Below are 17,393 nucleotides of genomic sequence, written 5' to 3'. Positions count from 1 at the left end.
ATGAAAAGATTCATCTAATTATTTATATTTTCCTTTTATTGTCTACCCAATTTTATGATTTCTCATATAGTTAAAACTAAACTAATTTATTGTATTTTCATCTTTATGTTTTTTAAGTCGACTCTTATTTTTATTGAGGCTACAAACTTTTTACTTTTTTTTTATATTTTAATGCCATTTATTTTTAAATTCATAAAATAAAGGTTACGCATGCTTTAAAAAGTTTCATGGTGTTTTGTCCTTGGAGATTTGCTGCAACATTTAAATCTATTGATAAATTATATTGGGTTGCTTAGAAATGTGAAAATTGTGTATGTTTGTAGAGAAGTCAATAGTTGGCAAGTTCTCGCTTTCGTACTAAAACAGGGTCTTTTATCAAAATATTACAAAAAAAAAATCAAAATAATATAATTTTTTTATTTATCAAAATAATACAAAAAAAAAACAGTTTAAAAAAAAAACATACCTGAACGAGGGCTTGCCACAGGTGGCACCTTCGGTGCCTGTGGCAGAGGCGGCACCAATTATTCGTGTTTTGGCCCTTTATTCGTATTTTTTCCTGGATTTTATTACTTTTAAAAACTATACTATTTTTTTTATTTTTTATTATTTTAGTACATTATATTTGAAATGTATTAATTTAGTGTGCTTTTTAAATAAATTAAAAAATCATTATTTCGGCCATTTGTTCGTATTTTTTTCCCGAATTTTATTACTTTCAATAAAAATATATTATTTTGTATTTTATTATTTTATATTATTTTAGTACATCATGTTTGAAATGTATTAATTGACCGTATTTTTAAATAAATTTTAAAAGAACCCTTATTTGGCCTTTTGTTTGTATTTTTTCCCTAGAGTTTATTACTTTAAAAAATATACTATTTTCTAATTTTATTATTTTACATTATTTTAGTACATTATGTTTAAAATGTATTAATTTACTGTATTTTTAAATAAATTTTAAAAACCCTTATTTCGACCCTTTGTTCGTATTTTTCCCAATTTATTACTTCAAAAAAATACTATTTTCTAATTTTATTATTTTATATTATTTTAGTACATTATATTTGAAATGTATTAATTTACTGTGTTTTTAAATAAATTTTAAAAAACCCTTATTTTGGGGTTTTACAAAATAATATAAAAAATTAAAATTACCAAAATGTTATAAATTTTTTATTTACCAAAATATATATAATTTTTTTATTTACCAAAATATATCAAAAAAACAAAAACAAAAAAACTGGGTGATTTGACAACTCCACAGGACAAGGGAACAACATTGGCGGCACCAAACAAGGAACCTGTTGGCGGCACCAAACAAGGGTTCCTGTATGCACCACTCGTGTTATAAACATGAACTCATCCAAATTGAAACAAGAAAAATAAGAAAAAAAAAAAGAAAGAAGAGGTCTTGCGGAAAAAAAAAAGAAAAAGAGAGAGAGAAGAAAAATAAGTTATTTTTAAAAATAATTGATTATTTTGTTGTTATTGTTTTGTATAATTTGTATTTTTTTGTTTTAGTTTAGTTATTAAGATTAAAATCAATAAAACTCAAATTAATAGTTTTAGTTAGGGTTTTATTATCAAAATATTACAAAAAATACAAGCGTGTTAATGTACAAACATGTGCCATGGGATCTGCATCATGCCGGGCCATGGTTATTGTTCAATTTCTTTTTACCAATATAATTATTTTAAAGTTGCATTATATTAAAGCTTAATTTAAGGTTATATGCCTCCATTTTCGATATAATATTAATAATTCCAAACGCCATATACTATTTTATAACTTAATTTGGATACAATGTAATCATAATCATTTGTATAGTTTTTTATCATCACACATAAAAATTTTACAATATTAGGTCAATTACGACCCGATCCGGACGACTATCCAACATGAAAGTTTCAGTTAGGGCATTTATTCCGACTATGACCACTTAACCTGCATATTCCACAACGCTTTCCGTCAGACTTCTCCCTGATGTCCATTTCATTACGGATTCTGCTTGACTGCGGACGACCTCTCGGATTCCTCCGCAGCCCTCTGTCTGGGAGAAGCTCGAAAGTCGTCAAAGGCACCTCCCACGTTGATAGGTCAGGCAATACGGGGAACTCATTTTCCCAGACACGCAATGTGCGCTCCAGCGTGTACACATCATCGACATATTGTTCAACATTGACGTTAACTTTAGCACACGCTGCCACGACATGCGCACGGGGATAATGAAGTGTTTGAACCTACACTTTTCGCTGACCGTCGGTTCCGGAGATCAACTCCGTAGGACCTAGTTGGTATACCAGGTCGACGACTGATGCTCTCAGTAACTCGAAATGTTTCCAGACGTTGTGAATATATTTCTACATTCATTGACCTCGCCAACCGACGGTTTGCGACCATTGTATCCCTGACATGTTCGACAAACACGTGTCCCGCCTCAATCTGGTCGACTTGCTGCTGAATCATTCTTGGTATCAAAGTAGCTAGCCTGTAGAAAGTAGCAGAAAATACAGATGCAATCGAAAGATGATGTGTTTTTAACAAAACAGCGTTGATCCCTCGACTAAGTTTGTGGTCATTTGGCCATAACGAAAGCCCTCGTCAAAACTTTGAACCCATTGCCACGACTCCATTGTGCCCAACCATTGTCGAAAAGATGTGTTTGTCTGCCCCTCCATGTCACTCTCAAGTCGGATCATTTTTTGCTGGAACATATGTGGCTCTAACTCGTACGCTGCATACGTATTAAGAAAAATAAGTTCTAGTAACTCCATAACATGAAACATTACAACTTATATTGAAAATATAAGGTTATCATTTACCCATTGCCACGACTTGTCTCTTCCAGTCTGCATTCTTGCAATCTTTGTGGAAGTTAGCCGCAATGTGACGGATGCAAGAAGCGGATCTCCACGGCTGCCGGAGCGCTGATTCTTTGCAATTAAACCCTTCCTCTATCGGAGATGATGCAAATGTTATCGTTGTTAATAACATACCTCGCAGGTTTGTGAGGAAGAATTCCCAAGACTCCATGTTCTCTTTATCTACGATAGCATATGCTATCGGAGCACGTTCATTGCTTAGTCTTGAGCAAGCGCAAGAAGTAGGATCGTGTATATTTTCCATACGGCCGGTCAATCCACGCACAAGTGGCTTGCGGTGGGAAATGCCGCACACATGGATCGAACGTCCGAACATCCGATGGAAAATCCTTTTTGCCTTGCGGAATCGGTCATCCGGCCGTAATATGGCCTTGTCGCAACTCAATCACGGTCCATGGTACATACTCCCGCATAGCGACTATCCAACCTTGAAGCTCGTTATCGATGAATCGTAATCTCCATACAGTTGCTCCATCGCCATCTGTTTAGCAATCCATGCCTTCCGATATGAGACTCGATACTGGAATCGTGCTTGCATTTCGCAATCGATCAAACTTTAATGGTCGGCATGTCACGCACCATTGGCATGATACACGTACAGATTGTTTTTGAATCAAGTTTTCCATGATCTTCTGTCATACGTGTTGATGTGCATGTATGAGGACCAACAAATTTTCGTATCTCCCACATCTGAGAACTTTTAATGAATGCAGCTCGTACCCGCCAATTGCAGCCTTCCGCTGCCTTCCAACACTCCCCAACATATATTGTCGGAGTAGACACTGTGACTTTATAATCAACTGATATATTCATGATGTACCGTTTGATGGCATATACGCACTCTTCTTTACAGCTGAATCTCTAGCCTATGAATAACTCCTCATCATCAGGTGTTACGGCCAGCCCGTGACGATGAACTATTTCAGGGTACTCTGGGAACTCAGCTACATACACTGCGTCGGGGTCTATGAGCGACATGTGTGGCCCAGGATTATTGTGTATCAAAATATGCCGCATCTGCTCCCCGATCGAAGAAGCGTTAATGTCTTCATCGTCGATATCATCAGGTACATCATCCACATCGGGATCACCGTCACTATCGACCTCTTCATCCCAATGATCGCCACCACCTTCTTCTTCGCAACCACATTCTTCTTTACCACCAACCATATCAACATCGGGTGTAATATTCAGGTCGATATCGATCCCACCCATAGTTGATTCACTATCAACGTATGATATTGGAGCCACCATCCGCGGTTCTTCAGCCCCGTCTTCTTCATCAGATGCATTTTGCTCCATACCGACTAACTTCGACAAATAAGTGAATCGGTGCATTCTTGTCACTCCGTTCCCACGAGAGATCGACCATTGTCTCAACGTCTTCGTAAATGTCGCAATTTCCATTTCGACGAATTTGGTTGGATTTGTCGAACCGGAAACTTGTAGAAAATTTTACTATCCTTCTCCCTAGCGTCTTAAAATTCTTGCATTAATTCTTGCCTTCATTTCATCAAGCGAGACATTTCTATTAAATCTCATTGCTATTTGTTCTCGACATTCAAATACACATCCAACACTTGTTGTCAAGATGACTCGTCGAAATAAACACATACAAAAACTTAGCATCCATCTTCAATATTTAATCATCAAAAATAAACAAAATCTCGTAAAACATCTCATACGGATAATAAATAACTTAAATAAAAAAATTAATGTTTCAATATTCAATTTTGTACATGAAAGCCATTTAACCACTAATCCTAATAACTAACATAATAATAATATTAATAATTTTATATACAAAATAATACTAACTAAAATTATTAATAACTAACTACAAAAATAATACTAATTTTTACTAACAATAATACTAAGTAACATCTTAATAATAATAATAATAATAATAATAATAATAATAATACTATAAAATTTTATTTTTTGTAATATTTTGATAATAAAAACCTAACTAAAACTATTAATTTGAGTTTTATTGATTTTAATCTTAATAACTAAACTAAAACAAAAAAATACAAATTATACAAAACAATAACAATAACATAATCAATTATTTTTAAAAAATACCTAATTTTCTCTTCTCTTTCTCTCTTTTCTCTTTTTCCGAACCACCTCTTCTTTCTTTTCTTTTCTTGATTTTCTTGTTTAATTTGGGATGAGTTCGTGTTTATAACACAAGTGGTGCGCCAACAGGAACCCTTGTTTGGTGCATGCCAATGGGAACCCTTGTTTGGTGCCGCCAATGAGGTTCCCTTGTTTGGTGCCGCCATGTGATGTTCCTTGTCCTGAGAGAGTTGTCAAATCAGTCAGAGTTATTTTTCTGTTTTTTTGTTTTTTGTTATATTTTGGTAAATAAAAAATTATATATTTTTGGTAAATAAAAAATTATAACATTTTGGTAATTTTAAATTTTTATATTATTTTTGTAAAAACCCTTATTTGACCCTTTGTTCATATTTTTTCCGAGTTTATTACTTTTAAAAATATACTATTTTCTAATTTTATTATTTTACATTATTTTAGTACATTATGTTTGAAATGTATTAATTTACTGTGTTTTTAAATAAATTTAAAAACCCTTATTACGACCATTTGTTCGTATTTTTAAGGGTTTTTAAGTTTTTTAAATTTATTTAAAAACACAGTAAATTAATACATTTCAAACATGATGTACTAAAATAAATTAAAATAATAAAATACGAAAATAATATAATTTTATTGAAAGTAATAAAATTGGGAAAAAATATGAACAAAGGGCCGAAATAAGGATTTTTTTAATTTATTTAAAAAACACACTAAATTAATACATTTCAAATATAATGTACTAAAATAATGTAAAATAAAAAAATAGTATATTTTTTAAAAGTAATAAAATCTAGAAAAAAAATACGAACAAATGGCCAAAACACGAACAATTGGTGCCGCATGTGGCTGGCCTTCCTTTAGGTATTTTTTTTAACTGCTTTTTTTTGTATTATTTTAGTAAATAAAAAAAGTTTATATTATTTTAGTATTTTTTTTATTTTTTTGTAATATTTTAATAAAAGACTCTACTAAAACATGTACTGCTGATGGCTGTAACTAGACGTACTACTTTCTTCATTTTAATAAAATCTCATAACAACAAACAAAACTCTAAGTCAACTTTTCATTCTCTTTTTCTTTTTTCTCCTTTGCTACAACATGTTATATAGATTCATAGTTTATTAAGCAAGTAATTGTAGAATAGTTAGAAGATTTGTAAGAACTCAACTGAATTATTTTTTTATGGAAAAAAGTAATTCAAAAATTTTAAAATAATTATTGTAATTTTTTAAAATCAATATTACTGAAATGACTGAAAAATTATATTCAAAATAAAGAATTATTACAATCTTAAATTTTAATAAATTAACAGTTTAAACTCTATGTTTAGTTGTGAGATGTCGATTGAGTTTTAGGGTCATTTGATTGCCGTAAAATATTTTTAGTAAAATGATTTACGGAAAATGTTTTACTTTTACGTAAAATGATTTATTGGAAAATATTTTACGGTGTTTGATTGAATCATGTAAAATATTTTCTCTGGCAGATTTTTGAAAATATTTTTCGGAAAAGTTGTTTTACATATATTAATATATATTAATAAATTTTATATTTTAAATTATTTTTACATATATTGCAATGATTTATTTATAATAATACTCAATTATTAAGCTACAATATTAATCGTTATAAATTGAAAAAACTAATATCAAATAAATTATTTGTAATTGTGTTAAAAAACAAGTATTGAATAATTAAAAACAAATTCTTGGAAAATCGATAAATGAAGCGATTTTCTACGGAAATGAAGGAAGGAATGAAGGAGGCGATAGAGAGGAGAGCACGAAAAATGTCTTACGGGAATTGAAAGGGTAAGACATTTTCCCTAAAATGTAACCCATTTTCCCTTGTTTTGGAGTTTATTTTCCAAATGGAAAATGTTTTCCGCCAATCAAACGCTGGAAAAGTTGGAAATGATTTTCCGGAAAATCAATTCCGTCAATCAAACAGACCCTTAGTTTGATTTGTATCGGTATTATTGTCAGTGCAGAATGACGTAGGTTCGAGTGCGCTAAAACATATTATCCTCCTATTTAAGGGTTGAGGAGGGGCTATAAGTAGTTCTAAGTATTATATCAAAAAGAACAAATATAATAAGAAATTATAATGAAATTAGTGTTAAAAAAATTAGTTGTGAAATTTAGTATTTTTTTTATCATTATCGTTATGAAATGTGATATTATCAAGTTATAACAATTAAGTACTATTTCATTTATTTGAAAGTACGGGAAAAAAACTATGTTGAGTTTATTTAAAAGTTTGTGGATAAAATTATTGAATTAAAGTAATTTAGTATAGGTATTTGTCTGGACCTGATCATATAGGCTAGTTCATTCGTTCATGTTTGAAAGTCTGTTTGAAAAATTGGAGAGTTTGAATAAAAATATAGATAAAAAATGGACTTGAACAAAAAATAAGACATATTTTCTAAATGGTTTGAGCCTCGGGTAGGATTTTTTGGTCCTTGTTCGGTCCAAATCAGTCTATACTTTCTTTTCTATTGTTTGGCCGTCATTTGTTGTTATTTTATTGTCATTCCGCTATTATATTGTTACTATTTTGTTATTGTTTGGATGTATAACTCTTGTTTTATTATTAATTTTGTTACTACTTTAAAAACATTTACTTCGTAAGTTATAATTATCTTAGTGTGTATTTTCAATTTGTTGGAAAACATCTGCTTTAATGTATTTCTAATATTATATTTTTAATATTTATTTTTATATAAAAGATAATAAAAAAAATTAATACGAACCAAGTGAATGATACTCAAAATTAATATTTTTAATGTGGACCGAAAAACAAATCTAAAATTTTAGATGGAATTTAGGCCGACCCAATCCATTATTAGATGTAAATTTCTCCGAATCAGTCACTATTGATTTTGTATGGCATTTCTCAACGAAATTTCACTTTCCCAACGCATAATATTAATATTGAAGACCAGCCATTTCAATCATCACTCTTTTAAGCTATAATAGGTTTTTTGGACTTTTGCCCACGATATTTGCTTTAAAGAATTTTAACATGGATATTTTATTTGAATAAAAGATTAAACCATATTTATATTTCTTTTGTTTAAATTTATATATATCTAATAACAAATTAATCAGTTATAAAAATATATATAATAAAAATAATTAAAACGTGATGATATTCCTAGTAAATATATTAAAACTAAAGACCCATTCCTTGTGGTTTCGGATGGCAATTAATTATTAAATTTCAGCGCATAAAAGTCAATTATAGTGACAATTTTAAAAATGTCAACACTAATTAAGTAAGGGTAAATTTTAGGAATATGTCAATTTTACAAAATATTTAACATTTTAGATAGGATTTTATTTGGATATTTAAAGAAATAGGTTGATTTTAGAAAGAGAAACATAATGACACGTTTTTTTATTTGAGTTTGTGTTAGACATTGTAATAGTTTTAAGCTATATTTGATATACGATAGCGTTTGGAGACCCACACATTTCATCTATAGTATCGAGATGAAATCATCACCTTAGAAGCCTATCACATTGCAACTCTGTAACACACCCTACACGTATCCGTTGTCAGAATAAGGCACGAGGCATTACCGGAGTTTACTGAACATTTTCAATAATTCTGAATCATTTATTATTCATATTCTGAAAAAAATCATAACGTCTCTCTATTGGGCTCTCGAAGCCCAAAACATTTATTAGGAACCTACGAGGATTAAATCGGAATCATAGGGAATTTTTCGCAGAATCCTAAATATATATATATATATATATATATATATAGATAGATTTTAGATTTTTTTCCAAATTAGGTGCAGGGTTCATACGGGCGTATCACATAACAAATCTTTTTATAAGAAATTGCATAACTGAAACATTTCCACTCTTTCATAAGCTCAATTATACTTTCATCTAAGCACTTACCATTCCAATGCACCTTTTAATTAAACATATTACCATTCAACAGTAATTTGGCACTTGCCTAAACTTCAAGCAACAACATTGGTTAGCGTACTTTAATATTGACAAACTTATTTTCTCGCCATGTCTCACTTAAATTTATTATTCGTCTTAATACACATAATTTTCCTTGTATCAACGTATCAAAGATAGTCTCATATTTACATGTCACGATACATATCATTTTCTTATTGTTTCTTCTTAAATATAAATTATTCAATTCATTATGACAATATTTCATGTACCATTAATTTTTTTTATAAGTTCCATGTATATTTATTCCAGTAGCAGTTCATAATCTTGAATATGCATAATTATCAGGCAAGTTTCACATACATGTATTTTCCATGTCATATTTTAGTATATCAAATAATTATCATTTCTATGTATTTCAAGTTTAATTTCATGATTTTAAGTACTTATCATTTTCTATTTTTATCCCGTTGAATTTCTCGAAATTTCGATGGATTTTCAAGGGTACACTTTAGTGTACAAATTCGGGTCCGTCAATTCATATTCATGTGCGCATATTTTCCAATTCAGAGAGCACACTCCGGCGAACCTCATTTCTTATAGCGGGATTACCAGTCCAGGCTAAATCCCCTGTAATATAAACTCATAGAGTATTGTCGGAATCACCAGTCTAGGCTAAATCCCCTGCAACGACAATTACTCTAATGAGCTTGGATCTAAATTACCAGTCCAGGCTAAATTCAGACCCTAATTCGGATTACCCGTCTGGGCTGGATCCTTTTTATTGTCAATTCCTTTTTAAAGATCCATCGAATTTTCCTTCCATTCAACCGGGATTTCTTCCCCTTTTTATCAAATATATCAATGTTTCATCAATTTTCATACAACGAACATTCAAATCATATTCACATCAATAACATACATTTCAAGCATTTAAGAATATAATTCAAGTTACACGAACTTACCGGGTTAAATTGCAGAAATATCAAAATTCAGGGACGTTTTGATAATTTTCCATTTTTCTCGAATTTCCACCCAAATCTTGATCTAAATTAATATTTCATTCAATTTATTAATTTAAATGATAAAACAATTCATTTAATGCAATTTGGTCATTTTTGACATTTTTACAAAATTACCCTTAAAATTTTACTTTTATTCGATTTAGTCCCTGAACCTAAAACATGTAAATTAGCTATTTTAAAATAAACTCATATTAGCTGAACATTCACATAGATTATTTTTCCTCCTCCTCCACTCCATTCCATATCCTTGATATATATATTACCACTATTTACTTGTTTACTCATAACAAGCTGTTCACTTGGGTCATAGTCACTAAATTAATTATATCTTAAGCTACAGAACTCTGAATTGAGATCCGTAAATTTTATCTGAAACTAGACTCACATATCTTCTTCCATAAAATTTTAAGAATTTTTGGTTTAGCCAATAAGTACAGTTTATTCTTTAAAGTCATCCCTGTTCTGTTGTCTAACAATTTCGACCCTTCTTCACTAAAAATTAATTATCTCCTTGTACAGGATTTGGATGATATTCTCATTTGTTCCTTTTGAAAATAGACTTATTAATGATTCTAATCATATAAATTATAACTCATAATAATTTTTGTATAATTTTTAATGATTTTCCAAAGTCAGAATAGGGGAACCCGAATTCATTCTGACCTTGTCTCACAAAATTTATTATATCTCATAAACAATTCCATTGATTACACCATTTCTTCTATGAGAAACTAGACTCAATAAGTTTTAATTCCATATTTTTAATCCTCTAATTAAATTTCCATTATTTATGGTGATTTTAAAGTTAACTTCTTGTTCTCTGTCAAAAGCTGTTTTAGTGCAAAATGTTGATTACTAAATTTATAACACCCTTATTCCCTTTCTCTATAGTATTTCCCATCACTTTCTCTTATTTTCTTCACTAACATATCAAGAACATAGAACCTTATATAATAAAACCCTACATTAACATCAATTTCATACTTTTTCAATAACATCAAACTCAAAAATATATTGAAATCTTGATGTTCTTACCTTGCTCTATTGATTTCAATCTTTAACTTGATTTTCTCTCTCCTCCAGCCTCTATTTCTTGAATCTAACTTGATATTCTAGCTCCCCATAGTCTCCTTATCAATTTTCTCTCTTGGTGGCTATGAAAATTTCTTTGAATTCTAAATGAAAATAGTGAATTTTTTGTGAGAGAACCAAATTGTAAAGAAAGCAAAACTTTCTTCCTTTCTCTCTTCTTCTCACGTTGATGCATGGAAAAATGGTGGGATGGTGGCTTCCATCTTTCTTTCCACTTATATATATATACACTAAATAAAATAATAAAATATCATTAAGAAAAAAAATCAAATCAAAATATAATAAACTAATATTTATTTATTTATTTAATCTAAAATACCTCCAACATCATAATTATTTTCTAGATTTCTCTCTCTTCCCATTTTGCCCTTTAGATCTTCTAAAATTCCATCCTTGAGTCATCACTTAATTTGGTAAAATTATGATTTAGTCCCTCATAATTCTTCATCTATTCAATTTGGTCCCAATCCATCCATTTTCCTTAGTTTATAGATTATTCCACCCTTAAAATATTTACACTATTGATCCTTTAACTTTTCATATTTATATTTTAACCCTCAAATTTTGAATATTTACCATTGGGTTATAAAACTTTTCTCACTTTTTCAATTTAATCCTTTCTTGAATTAATATGTCATAATATACTTCCCAATGTTCTCATAACTCAAAATTCTCCTTTTTGCCACTTTATTTCCTTACTTTATCAAAAATAATATCTTACTGTAAAAATTTTCGAGGTATTACAAACTCAGGCTTTTAGTTCACAGTGCTTATACGGTCTTAAATTGAAGTATAACTAGGGTTTCTAGTTGACCGTGGTTATGCGGTCACGGGTTGGAGTATAACTCGAGAGACCAGTTGACAGTGGTTATGCAGTCACAAGTTCAAGTTTCATTATACCGAAAGAGGATGCTTTATAAACTTTATACATAAGTTTGAGACCATAATCATAAGGAAAACAAAAGGTCTTTTCGGTATAATGAACTTATTCTTTGTATCCATCTCTACCAAAAGCAGTATCCTTAATGTAATTGCCCGAAACTTGTGACAAAATTAGATACAAGAGGACTTTCAGGAGGGGCGTCATTGTGGAGGTGGAGAGAAGTTAAAGCTCAAGTCGGGGCAGCAGCGATTATAGTTATTAATGAATTCTTTAATACAACAATCGCTATCGACCCGAAAGGACTATCAACTTTTCTCCACCGTCACAATCACTCTTCCCCCTAAAAGTCTTATTGCCCCCAACTTTGTCTCAAGTTTTGAACAATGAGGTTAAGGTTAATGCTTTGATGGAGATTAAAAAAAAAGAATAAGCTAATTATACCGGAAAGCCACTTAGTTTTTCCCTATGATTATGGTCTCAAACTTGTGTACAAGGCTTATAAAGCATATTATTGGGGTGACATGAAACTTGAACCTGTGACTACATGATGCAGTCGTTGAAAGCACCAAAAATACTCTATCCCTAATAAATAATGAAAAAGAATAATAAAAGGGAAGTAGGGTCGAATCCTCAGGGACTGAATTTGCACAATGTCTTGTTCCGTGAAATCCCAGGCAGAATCTTTCCCAAGAAAACCTGTGTTCCTGGAAAAAAAATAAAAAAAATAATAGAAGTAAAGGTTTTGATCTAAAAATGAAAAATAAAATAAAAACAGAATTAGGAATATTGAATCGAAAATTCGAGAAATTAAAAATATAGTTGAGAGAAATGAAATTCTTATGGGAGATTCCAGCATCCAGTTGTCTCGTTCCACCTTGGGTTCAATCCTCGGCTTTTAGATGATCCTTCCCAAACCGAATAAGCCAGTTATAGTGGAAGAGGACGCCTACGACCACCAACTCCAAGGATTTAGACTTACGATTTAGTGGAACCTGACTCTAGCCAACAATCGCTTCTGTTGGATCATCTTATGCTAGATCAATGCTTCTCAATGGCGAATCCCACACCATTTTGTCTCTTGGGCTTGCCAACCTTTGACGCAGTAAGCTAATGAACCGACTGTGCAACCTTTCCAAAACATACAAAGCCGCCGCCTTTGCATACGTGTCAGCCTCGTAGTGCAGAGAAACGATGAATACTCAACGAGGAGGCTAAGTACGGACTCTAAGCCTCAAGAACCCTTTTTGGGGAATATCAACAACTTTCGGCTAGATGGGTTTAGTGGCTCATGGTTGTGGTGGAAAAGAAAATAAATATAATAAAAATGGAGATTTTATTGAAAGGAAAAATGAGAAGAACAAAAGCCTAGACTTTTGGGGAGAGAGTGTTTACAAAAAAAAAAAAGATGGGATCTCTTTTGAGTTATTTCACCCCCTATTTATAGTGCTAGGGGAGATAGTCTAATCCTACTTAAACTCCCAAAAGATAAATACATTTTATAATACCCGATTTTGGCCCAGGTAAAAGGCCCAAATTACAAACAGTCCTATAAGGCCCAAACCAAAATAAAATAGAGGCCCAAAGCTCAGTGGCCCAAATTAGTTGCAGAAACCCTAGGGTTTCTGAGGAAACCTTTGCGCCGCAGCCACCTAGCCCGCACGAGCCGGATCTCCACGCCTTCACCTGTAAGAAATAAACACAAAGAAGGAAACAAAATCAAAGATTGCAGATCAAGAAGATATCAAACATGATTTGTTTCTTTATTTTTTTATTATTATTATGGCTATAAAAAGGCCATTGAAATATTGTAAGGGAGATCGGAAAATCAATAAAAAAAGCAGCATTTCACAAAAAGAGCAACTGAAAACACCAACAGAGAATCAATCATAAACGTGAAGGTTGATATTTTTGCTTCGTTTTATATATGTTTTCTTTTATCTTTTACATACGAAAATAAAATAAAATAAAGGCGAAGAAACTTACCCCCATTCAATTCTGAAACGCCGTTGGGACGGCCGAGGAAGTTGTCTCCGAGGATAGACAACTGGAAGCCAAAGGGTTTTACGGGCTTTTGGGGTGTTTTTGTTTATTTTTGAAGGGGTCGAACTTAGATCTGGGCTTGGAAGGGTCGAGAGAGACGAAATGGTCATTTTCCCTTTTTTTGGCCACCGAAAACGGCAGTGTCGTCGCTGGAGATCGGCGGCCGGCGCGGTGGCCGACGATCGGCCGATGCCCAGACCCCTAGCCGGACGAACTGGGGGAGAGTTTTTTTTAAAAGGTTTTGGTTTTTTTTTTAAATTGGCTTTGAAATGATTTTTTTTGGAAAGATTGGGGCTTTTACAGGGTACCGAAACGATACCGTTTTGGAGAGGCCCCAGACGCCCAAAACGGCGTCGTTTTGGAAAGGCCGACCAGAATTCGACCCGATCCGGCCTAGGATCCGCATATTTTTATGCGGAGGGGTAAATTGCACTTTTAGCCCCTCCGCCTTTTAATGTTTTTGCAATTAAGTTTTTTTTTAAATATACCCCTTAAATTTATTTTTGATTTCAATTTGATCCTATTTGAACGACGCCGTTTAGAGGAGAAAGGAAAATTTCCTTTCCAGCCCCTCTGTATTATTGGCGTGTTCAATAGGGTCCTTTATCTTCACTTATTTGCGGATTTCTCCCCCGATTTTCATCTCCAGTTTAATTTAGTCCCTTTTTTAAATTAATTAATTTCAATAACTAATTATTATTTCTATTTTTATAATTTATATATGTAATTATCTTTTATATGTACATGTGTATATATTTATTTATTTTTTCTAATGAATATTTTTATATTTATATATATATGTGTATATATCTATTTTTATTTATTTTTCAAAATGCTTAAATACATATATTTTTAACACATATTTTATAATTTATATATATTTTCTTTATTTTCATAAATGCATTATATATTTTGTTATATAAATTCTATAATCCAAAATTTTATATGTAAATCCATGTGTATGTTTTTATTCTTCATAATTTCAATATATATATTATGTACCTTTTATTCTTTATATATTTTTTATTTCCTTCATTTGTTTATTGATTTATGTTTTCATTTATATTTTTAAAAGAATATTTTTTATTTTGCTCATTTATTTGATACTTTGCATGTCATTGATTTTTTTATTTATTCATTTGTTTATATTATTTCTATACCATTGTTGTATTTATTATTGTTATTTGTTAAAACGGCATTTATTCATGCATCAAATGTAGCATTACACGATTTTTTTACTCGAATTCTTAAAAATAGAAAACTTTGAAAAGTAAAGGCAATACTCGTATTTAGGATCTTCGAAAGGATTGAGCCCTAACGTATTGGGTTCCAATTTTCTTCGTTGAATCTAATTATCGAGAATGCTCTTTAATCAAACAAAACAAAAGCTTGCTATCGAGAATTCAACATGTCGTATCCTAACGTATTGGATGTGACGCGTTGATTTCTCGAGATGAAGATTTTAAAAAAATAATAATAAAGGAAATATTCAATGTTTAGAATTTTGAGAAATTGTGCCCTAATGTATTGGGCCGCTATTTCTTTATAAATCTTAAACAAATTAATATATTTTTTAAAATTTTTATTACACGAGTATTTTTGACAAACTCATTTTGAGGAAGTAGAATATTGTGCTCTAACGCATTGGGTGTGACATTTTCTTTCTCCAAAATGAGAAGAGTCTTAATAAGTAATGTATTTTTTTAAAGTTTTCACTAAGGATCATATTTTTCAACTCTCGACATTAAGACACTAATTAATCAACTAGGTACCAATTTTGTGGGCGTTACGAGGGTGCTAATCCTTCATTGTACGTAATCGACTTCCGGAATCCATTTTTCTAAAACTCGTAAACCAAAACCGTTTTTTAGGTGATCCAATCACACATTAATAAGAGATTGGTGGCGACTCCCAAACTCCAATTTTCATCAATTACTTTTTTTTTGGTTTTTAAAAAAAAAATAGTTTCGACACATTTAATTGAAGATAAATAAAGATAAATAAAATAAAATCCTAAAATTAGATAATCCTTAATAATTATCTTAATATCAATTATCATAATATAATTAAAATAGAGTTTGATAGAATAAAATATATTCTTTTTGCATTTCAACCCTTGTGTCCTCTATGCTTGCACTTTTGGCACCAACTTTTCTTTGTGTCGCACATTGGCCCATTTTATCTCTAAATTCACACTTTTGGCCCTTAATTTTGCTTTTGCCTCAAATTTAGTCTTTATGAGATAAAAGATCATAAATAGCTCAAATTAGCAGGATTATACTCAGAATAAATACATAATTAATACATAAAAATACGTTATTCTAGAGTGTTATCACTACATAACCACAGTCAATAGGGAATCGTAGTTATACTTCAACTGTGATCGTATAACCACCGTGAACTAGAGCTCGAGTTGCAATGTGATGAGCTTCTAAGGTGATGGTTCGATACCTACACCACAGATGAAATGTGGGGTTTTGAGAGTCACCGTATCACTGTGAACTCAAACACACCTTAAAACTATCACATTGTCTCCCTCAAACACAAATAAATATTTTCGTCCAAAAATTTCAACACTCAATAAAAAAACAGTTTAGAAAAGATTTTTTGATTTTACAAGGGACAGTGACCGAGAGAGTTGATGGAGTAGAGAGAGCAAAACCCCATTTATATAGGCAACTCGGGGGAAAAATTGAAAAAAAAAATGTGGAAGCCCAATTTGAAAATTATTTCGGGATTCTCGGGTTTTAGAATTTTTTCACAAGTTAGTGTTAAAAATGGGAGGGAGGAAAATACGTCCTGCAGGATGCGTTTTCAATTGAGGTGGTAGAATGTTCTCTGAAAGCACGCCTTGTAAGACGCACTTTCAGCCTATACGACATCCAAGTCAACTTAAAATGCGTCCTACAGGGCGTACTTTCAGAGAACATTTTGCCACCTTATCTGAAAACACGTTCCGTAGGACGTATTTTTTCTCCTCCTATTTTCAACACTAACCCTAACTCGTGAAAAAAATTCTCAAAATCGTAACTGTAATCCTAAACTAGAGATTCTAGGGCCAGAGAATCTCGAATAAAATTCAGACATCACATCCGAAAATGGCTTGGTTTATGTAGCAAATAAACTATTCGTTGAAAAAAATCGTTGGGAAAAGTTATTGTTGGCAGTAGGACGTGTTTTCTGTTTCTCTCTTCAAAATCAGTCTATTTCTCTAAATATTAAAAAATTTGACCCAAAACTCTTAATTTTTTTTCTAAAAATGGTTTTTACTTCAAATTTACCCATTAAGTTATTATATAGGATTTTAATAACAAATGTTCCATTAGTTTTTTAAACTTTGTATACAATTATAATAGAATTATACAATATAATAATAAATACATATATAAATAATTACAAATTAAGTTTAAATCAATACATAACACAAATGAATTA

The sequence above is a fragment of the Gossypium raimondii genome, chromosome 12 (genome assembly GCF_025698545.1).
Source record: "Gossypium raimondii isolate GPD5lz chromosome 12, ASM2569854v1, whole genome shotgun sequence".
Taxonomy (NCBI): domain Eukaryota; kingdom Viridiplantae; phylum Streptophyta; class Magnoliopsida; order Malvales; family Malvaceae; genus Gossypium; species Gossypium raimondii.
The sequence above is the reverse complement of the archived record's forward strand: the minus strand, read 5'-3'. Positions refer to the sequence as shown.